Source organism: Chiloscyllium plagiosum, unplaced genomic scaffold (assembly GCF_037043375.1).
Source record: "Chiloscyllium plagiosum isolate Xiang-an unplaced genomic scaffold, Cpla_swu_hap1 HiC_scaffold_7, whole genome shotgun sequence".
NCBI lineage: Eukaryota > Metazoa > Chordata > Chondrichthyes > Orectolobiformes > Hemiscylliidae > Chiloscyllium > Chiloscyllium plagiosum.
In genome coordinates, this window is record NW_028270145.1 from 73,709,111 (window position 1) to 73,718,456 (window position 9,346).

Below are 9,346 nucleotides of genomic sequence, written 5' to 3' on the forward strand. Positions count from 1 at the left end.
ATTCCAGATTTTCTTTTATCGAATATTAATTATCTGCTATACAGGATTTTAAATCCATATCCCCAGAACATTAGACAGAGGTTCTGAATTACTAATGATTTTACAACTGCACCACTGCATTATCACCTACCCAATTCATCCACCAAAAAAACAGCTTTCAGTAGCATAATTTCCACTCCACAGTAGCTGATCTACAATTTCCTTCATACCTTCCATGTTCCAACAAACTTGGAACTCCAACATGCTCCATATTCTGCCAGTGTTATCCCTTGATTTACTACTTTATTCCTAGTTTAACAGTTTACCACTGCCACAACAGCATTCCCTCCATGTATTTGTACTTTTCCTTCCACTTGACTCAGAATTTCTTCCAATACTGCCATGCATTAAATTAATAGTTTCTAATGCTTTTCATTTCTGAATATGATCCAGTAGTTCTGAGCAGAGAGGTCTCCAAAATTAAACTACATAAAATATTAAAACTACATCACTGCAAGTAACTCAAACTGTTCCAAGATACGATTAAAGCACTTAAAGGTGATTAACTTGCAAAAACTTGATTAAAACAAAATAAAGACCACAAGGTACTGGCTACATATTCAATTTTCTTTAAAAACCTGAGTTAATTTCCAAGGCCTGGAGTCAAGCTTATATGTCTAATTGTTTAATAAGAGAAATAAATCAATGCTGAGGTTTATAGACCAGTCAGTTTGATAAATATTGAGGGAGAGCTGCTAGAGTGTTATTTATTATCACTTAGAAGGTTTTTACTAAGTTATTAAGGATGTCCAAAACATCTTCAGGCAATATTAGTTAAATCTCAATTGTTTAAATTATTTCAGAAGCAACAAAATTATTGGATGCTGGCAGCCCTCTTAATCCTATTTCTCTTGATGTCCAAAACATATTTGATAAATTTGGCACATACAAGGCTATTAGAGATAAATAATGTTATCAGATTTTATACACAAATAGGTAATTGGTAGTAATATATTGGCAAAATTATTGAATTATTGGATTCTTCTGAATGGAGCTTAAAGGAAAGAAGTTGCAAAGAGTTTTATTTCCAAACCATTCCTGTTCATTATTTTCATTCATTAGATTAATGAAGGGATTAACATAAAATATCTGTACATTCACCAATGTCATGAAAATGTGTAACGACATTTGTAACTAGATTAATAAATTGCAGCTGCTTTAGATAGCTTGAGAAAATGAGTCTGTTGGTGTGACATGTATCTGCCAATGTGGAAAGTGCAATGCAATACATCTGGGGTTTGGAACACCAACTCTATTTATTTGGTGTTGAAATTCTTATGAAATAATCAGAACATGTTTGTAACCAACAATGGAACAATGAACAGTACACTACAAGAACTACCTTTTCACTCAACAAGCTTGAGCTGATACATACAGCTCTAAACTTAAAACCTTTCACCTCTATGCAGTCTGTATCCTTCTATTCCCTGCCTATGCATATACTAAATCCTGTCATTGTTTCATGGTGCTCTCAATCACTTCATTTTTTCATGTAGGAGGACTGGGAGAAGAAACCAATCTCCTCCATGTTCTACTAGGCATTTGCTGTATCTTAGAGTACTTTTAAGTACTGTGTTCCTGAATTGATAATATGTAAGAGTAGCCCTAAGTGAACAGGAGTGAACAATATGCTCAAGACTGCAACTGCATATGAGCAATGTCATGAAGAATCGAGCAGAGGATCAAATGAGACGTCCATGTCCCAAAACTTGAGTCTGAACAAATATAACTGATTTTGAAAACAAAACCAAGCATCAAATTTAAGAAATATGCAAGAGATGTTGTTATTGTTGTGTCTAGTCAGCTTAACCTAATGTTCAACTGATTGCTGCAAATGTGGGAAAGATCCCAGATTTCTTAGAATTTTGTTTTTAGTTATGAATATGTAATGTTTCATAAGGGATAATGAGCAAACATTGATAATGATGCCTTATTTGGTGGAGCAAAATTGTGGGGTCATTTTCAAATATACAAATACAGCACAACAATGTGCCAAAAGTTAGCTAATTGCTTTAAACATTTGGAATTTATGTGATATTTTCTCTAAATCTGAATGAAAATGGGCAGAATAATTTGCTTTCAAATTTCAGTAATTTTCCTATTTTGTCTTGCTCTGATAATCTTTATCATAAAGTGTTTCTCTTCTGCACAATCCCTGGGGTGAATGTATGAACAGACAAAAATGTTAAACAGCAAAAAAAACAGCTGGTCTATTTAATATGTTCCACATAGTTATTATGCCTTATACAGAAGAAGTAGGAAAAATCCAGTTCCAAAGTTGGAATGGCTCAAGAAACAAACTGATAATATTCAGAGTCAATGTGCTGGTAAATCACATGTTGTCCTAATCTGTTACTTTATTAGTGTTCTCATATCAACGTCTAAAGTCTTGATGAATTTTATAGTACAGAAACGTAATTAACAGTCAATGCCATTTTAAATATTGAATAATTCCCCAACTCAGACTTTAAAATGAAATGTGATTAAAGTTTTTATTGAGTGATACTAATATCACATCACAGAAACCAAAAGTTCCAGATTGTTTAGATGATGTTATTATCTCAAGACTGGAAACAGATCAGTCTGTTCTTTGACCTCACATCTCATATTTTCTATTTTTTTTAACCTTTTAGTCTATATTTCTACACATATTAAACTGTAACAAATTTTGGGTCAAAGTTTGTGAGAAGATTTGTAGCTCGGGTGCTCGTTGCTGTGGTTCTGTTCGCCGAGCTGGAAGTTTTTGTTGCGAATGTTTCGTCTCCTGTCTAGGTGACATCCTCAGTGCTTGGGAGCCTCCTGTGAAGCACTTCTGTGGTGTTTCCTCCAGCATTTATAGTGGCCTGTCCCTGCCGCTTCCAGTTGTCAGTTTCAGCTGTCCGCTGTAGTGGCCGGTATATACGGTCCAGGTCGATGTGTTTGTTGATGGAGTTTGTGGATGAGTGCCATGCTTCTAGGAATTCCCTGGCTGTTCTTTGTTTCGCTTGCCCTATAATGGTAGTGTTGTCCCAGTCAAATTCATGTTGCTTGTCGTCTGCGTGTGTGGCTACTAGGGATAGCTGGTCGTGTCGTTTCGTGGCTAGTTGATGTTCGTGGATGCGGATCGTTAGCTGTCTTCCTATTTGTCCTATATAGTGTTTTGTGCAGTCCTTGCATGGGATTTTGTACACTACCCAGCTATCCCTAGTAGCCACACACGCAGACGACAAGCAACATGAACTTGACTGGGACAACACTACCATTATAGGGCAAGCGAAACAAAGAACAGCCAGGGAATTCCTAGAAGCATGGCACTCATCCACAAACTCCATCAACAAACACATAGACCTGGACCCAATATACCGGCCACTACAGCGGACAGCTGAAACTGACAACCAGAAGCGGCAGGGACAGGCCACTATAAATGCCGGAGGAAACACCACAGAAGTGCTTCACAGGAGGCTCCCAAGCACTGAGGATGTCACCGAGACAGGGGACGAAACGTTTGCAACAAAAACTTCCAGCTCGGTGAACAGAACCACAGCAAATTTTGGGTCAATTTGCAAATTCCTGTGAAGGAGAAGTTCAAACAACATACTGGTGCTATACTTAATTGGAGAACAGCTAGTGAAAAATCTGATTCAAAAAATTAGATTCTATTAATTGTTTATCATTTATAAAATTTGAAACTTACACTAGGGAATCTGTTCCTGCCTGTTAAAAGCTACTTAGTATCCAAAACTGATCCAAAGTGATGTTCTATTACTGAGGTTTCACTTATGAGTTTCAATATTTCATGCATTGGTTATTGCTAAAGAATTGACCTGTCGAGAATAATTAATTTGGCTTATGTTATCTATTATCCAAATTGGGCTATTTATAGCTTTTTTTCACATCATCCCTAGAAACCTACTCTTTGACAGTACTGCATAAACTTTGAATGCTCTGCCTGTCTATTTGATTTCCACATGCAGCATCCAGATTTCCTTGAGCCACTTCATTGGGGTTGGCATTTTCTCAAATGAGACCAAGAATATCTCATCCTGTTCCTCACATTTTTGTAAAGCCTGCACAAATGTAAACGTCACCTTACTTGATATTTGTATCTGAAGTCTCCTTTCTGTACCTGCATCATTCTTAGCACAAATTACTTCCTTTCTCCCTCTCTTTCTTGCATCTTCAATTGTAGTTTTCTCAATTCTATTTTTTTTATTTCCAATTCCTTACATTTTCAGCACTTTGTAATTCAATTTTCAGCTTTTTCATCTTTTCTTCATGCTGAAACTGCTATAACTACAACGCAATATTAACTGATTCTATGATCCTGTTCCATGTATCTGGTATTCTATGTATCTGGTCCTTGCTGTATTTTTACTAAACTCAAATGCTGTGCTAACTCTTTGGTTACCTCCATCTTCCTAATTCTGGCAGGCAATTCCACTTACAAGTTACTTACCAATTCAATTAATTTGACTTTTGTAATCTCTTTTAAGTTCATCAGGGCTCAAGGAACTCATTTGAAATCTGTAACATTTACTTCCATTGTCCTTGCTTCTAAAATCCAAAATAAAGAAAAAAAAACATATTGTAGTCTTCGCAGAATGAATGCATATAAATCAATGTGTGTGAACTCTTAAACTGTGCACCAACACCAGGTACCAAACTGAGAAATATTATTATGCATGCATTGTGGTAATAGATTTCCTTGAGCCCCAAAACTGAAACTACCTACAAACAGTTCTGTAGTAAGAATGAAAAATACAATCTAATCAAAATTAGTATTTTCCTGAAAACTTTCCATTCCTCCCATATTCTACTACCAATATTGTCTCCTATCGCTTCTTTTAAACCCTCTTTCAACATCAGGTTTAGGGTGAGAGGGGAAACATTTAAAATTTTTAAATTAATTTTAAATTTAAAATTTTAAAAGGGGCAATTCTTTTTCATGCAGAGGGCGGTGTGTATGGAATGACCTGGCCCGTCTCTGAACTGCAATAGAACTTCTGATCCTCATGAAGTATCAAGGCTGATTTGCACCTCAGCTGCATTTATCCACCAAAAGTCCTTTTCTTTTAATATGCTTAACTAAATGGGTATATATTTTGAAGGGGTGGGGTGGGGGGGGGTGCAGTACGATGAATCAGAGAAGATGATTTTGAAAATGGATGGGATATTCACAGAGAAGACAGCCGTAATAACTTAACAAATTACTTAAAATCGTAAATAACAGTTCTTATCTGAGGATAAGTAAAACAAATCAAAACAATGTAAGATCACTTGGTGTGATGAACAATTGCTAGGCAGGGTTGGGAAATCTACTAACTGAGGCAACTGAGCCTTTTTGCTCCTAGGGAACAGTCTTTAGTTGACATCTGTGCTATACTTTAGTATGGGAGGAATCGTTGAAAATCTAATGAAATACCCTTCTGCTGAGGACAAATTACGTTCTACTAAAATGCAACTAAAAATTATGGGCAGTTACAGATCACACGGTAACAATACCTAGAGTGCAACGGCATCACAATAAACGAGAAAGTCAAGATTTTGTAAAGCATAATAGGAAAATTGAACTAGTGATTTTTGAGAAGATTTGTAGCTCAGGTTGATGATAAGTCTAAGTTAGTTCATTAGTTAGCAAATTTACAGGAAAATTTAATATCAATAAACAATTTCAACACAAAATTATAATTATGGCATGCTACTCCTTAAACCTATTCCCCTCACCTCCCACTGTCGCCTACCTATTACATTTAGTAGGGTGTTACTAAGACGAAAAAGAATGAAAAAAAGTGCCCACTTATCAAATTTAGTGAAAACCGAAAGAACTACGGATGCTACAAATCAGAAACAGAAGTTGCTGGAAAAGCTCAGCAGGTCTGGCAGCATCTGTGCAGAGAAATCAAAGTTAACACTTCTGCTCCAGTTCTGAGGAAAAGTCACCAGACCTGAAACGTTAACTCTGATTTCTCTGCACAGAGACTGCCAGAGCTGCTGAGCTTCTCCATCAACTTCTGTTTTTGTATCAAATGAAGTGATTCGACATAGCTCCCAACCTTAAGTTGAAACTTAAATTACATTTTCTGGGTAAAGTTATATTATTTCAATGGTGATTTTAAAAAAGAATTGTATTACCACTGTCTTTTTATTCTTGTCTATATTTACACAAGCAGCCAGTACCGGAATTTAGAATCCAGCCGATTGTCTACCAGAACTTCTGTAACATCCCAATAGTTCGGAAGTCACATTCAATTAGCAGCACGGCAACCAAATCACATCGTGCATTACTTTATTATTTGTGTATATTAATGAAAACAAAGAAAAATCTTAATTTAGTCACCTCTTTATAAAATAGAATACCAGTTCTAAACTTGAACACTGGGTGGTCGGTGTATTACGCAGCCAGATCCATTTTATAAAAACATGATGTTTCCACTCGAGGAGACCAGTCTTAACGTGGTTTGAATCTTGAACAGTTTACCAGCAGCGACAGCATACTTTTGATTAGCTGTGGCGCAATGAAGAAGAAATACCCTATCCTGCACTACAAATGCTTTTGTTTTCATATTGGACATAAAATGTTTTTAATTACTCGCAGCTTCTGAACCGTGTATGATTTTATCAAATGGATGTAAAACATTTACATATCTCTGAAACTATTAGAAATAAAGTGACAGTATAAAATATGTTGAAATGTTATAACTCCCAATATCATAGTAGACTCAGTTGTATAGCACCGAAACAAGCCCTTCGGAAAAACTGGTCCATGCCAATCAGTAAATTACATTAATTTAGTACAATTTGCCAGCATTTGGTCTATATCCCTCTAAACCCTGCCAATTTCTGTACCCATCCAGATGCCTTTTATATGTTGTGATTGTACCAGCCTTCACCACTTCTGGCAGCTCGTTCCATTGGACTATTCACCCTATCCATACCTTATGATTTTATAAACCTCTATAAGGTCACCACTCAGCCTCCATGCTCCTTGGAAAATAGCCTCAGCCTATTTAGCTCAGACCCTCCAACTCTGGCAACATCCTTGTAAATCTTTTCAGTACCCTTTCAAGTTAATAGCATCTTTCCTGCAGCAGGGGGACCAGAATTGAATGCAGTATTCCAAAAATGCCTGAACTCATGTCCTATACAGCTGCAACATGACACTATACTCAATGCGGTAAAAACAATGACTGCAGATGCTGGAAACCAGATTCTGGATCAGTGGTGCTGGAAGAGCACAGCAATTCAGGCAGCATCCGAGGACAGGCAAAATCAACGTTTCGGGCAAAAGCCCTTCATCAGGAATAAAGGCAGAGAGCCTGAAGCGTGGAGAGATAAGCTAGAGGAGGGTGGGGGTGGGGAGAGAGTGGCATAGAGTACAATAGGTCAGTGGGGAAGGAGATGAAGGTGATAGGTCAGGGAGGAGAGGGTGGAGTGGATAGGTGGAAAAGGAGCTGGGCAGGTCGGACAAGTCCGGACAGGTCAGGGGATCGAGTTGCTGGAGGTTAGAAGCTAGGATGAGGTGGGGGAAGGGGAAATGAGGAAAATGTTGAAATCCACATTGATGCCCTGGGGTTGAAGTGTTCCGAGGCGGAAGATGAGGCGTTCTTCCTCCAGGCGTCTGGTGGTGAGGGAGCGGTGGTGGAGGAGGCCCAGCACCTCCGTGTCCTCGGCAGAGTGGGAGGGGGAGTTGAAATGTTGGGCCACGGGGCGATTTGGTTGATTGGTGCGGGTGTCTCGGAGATGTTCCCTAAAGCGCTCTGCTAGGAGGCGCCCAGTCTCCCCAATGTAGAGGAGACCGCATCGGGAGCAACGGATACAATAGATGATATTAGTGAATGTGCAGGTAAAACTTTGATGGATGTGGAAAGCTCCTTTGGGGCCTTGGATAGAGGTGAGGGAGGAGGTGTGGGCGCAGGTTTTACAGTTGAATGAGTGTGTCGGTGGAGGGGTACTGTTGGGAACGTCTGGAGAGGAAAAAACGGAGGGCTTGGAGGCCCTGGTCATGGCGGATGGAGGGTGTAGAGGGATTGGATATCCATGGTGAAGATGAGGCGTTGGGGGCCGGGGAAACGGAACTCTTGGAGGAGGTGGAGGCCGTGGGTGGTGTCTTGAACGTATGTGGGGAGTTCCTGGACTAGGGGGGATAGGACAGTGTCGAGGTAGGTAGAGATGAGTTCAGTGGGGCAGGAGCATGCTGAGACAATGGGTCAGCCAGGGTGGTCAGGCTTGTGGATCTTGGGAAGGAGGTAGAACCGGGCAGTGCGGGGTTCCCGGACTATGAGGTTGGAAGCTGTGGGTGGGAGATCTCCCCTCCACCGACACTCTCATTCGTTTGGCCGAACTGGTCCTCACCCTTAACAATTTCTCCTTTGAATCCTCCCACTTCCTCCAGACCAAAGGGGTAGCCATGGGCACACGTATGGGCCCCAGCTATGCCTGTCTCTTTGTTGGCTACGTAGAGCAGTTGATCTTCCGTAATTACACCGGCACCACTCCCCACCTCTTCCTCCGCTACATTGATGACTGCATTGGCGCCACCTCGTGCTCCCACGAGGAGGTTGAGCAATTCATCAACTTCACCAACACATTCCACCCTGACCTTAAATTTACCTGGACCATCTCTGACACCTCCCTCCCCTTCCTGGACCTCTCCATCTCCATCAGTGACGACCGACTTGACACTGACATCTTCTACAAACCCACCGACTCCCACAGCTACCTGGATTACACCTCTTCCCACCCTACCTCTTGCAAAAATGCCATCCCGTATTCCCAATTCCTCCGCCTCCGCCGTATATGCTCCCAGGAGGAGCGGTTCCACCATAGAACACACCAGATGGCCTCCTTCTTTAGAGACCGCAATTTCCCTTCCCACGTGGTTAAAGATGCCCTCCAACGCATCTCATCCACATCCCGCACCTCCGCCCTCAGACCCAACCCCTCCAACCGCAACAAGAACAGAACGCCCCTGGTGCTCACCTTCCACCCTACCAACCTTCGCATAAACCAAATCATCCGCCAACATTTCTGCCACCTCCAAACAGACCCCACCACCAGGGATATATTTCCCTCCCCACCCCTCTCCGCCTTCCGCAAAGACCGTTCCCTCCGTGACTACCTGGTCAGGTCCACGCCCCCCTACGACCCACCCTCCCATCCTGGCACTTTCCCCTGCCACCGCAGGAACTGTAAAACCTGCGCCCACACCTCCTCCCTCACCTCTATCCAAGGCCCCAAAGGAGCTTTCCACATCCATCAAAGTTTTACCTGCACATCCACTAATATCATCTATTGTATCCGTTGCTCCCGATGCGGTCTCCTCTACATT

General features: G+C 40.7%; 1 protein-coding gene across 2 annotated transcripts in view; it reads right to left on the reverse strand.

Annotated features, from left to right (window-relative positions):
• Positions 1 to 6,415, reverse strand: part of cfap221 (cilia and flagella associated protein 221) — a 263,805-nt gene extending 257,390 nt beyond the window's left edge. For both annotated transcript variants that reach the window (XR_015757537.1, XM_043693986.2), the window contains exons 1-2: positions 6,356 to 6,415; positions 4,475 to 4,572 (exon numbers count right to left, since the gene is read on the reverse strand). The gene's annotated coding sequence lies outside the window, so the exon portion shown is untranslated. The remainder of the gene's footprint in view (positions 1 to 4,474; positions 4,573 to 6,355) is intronic.
• Between the last annotated feature and the right edge of the window lie 2,931 nt (positions 6,416 to 9,346).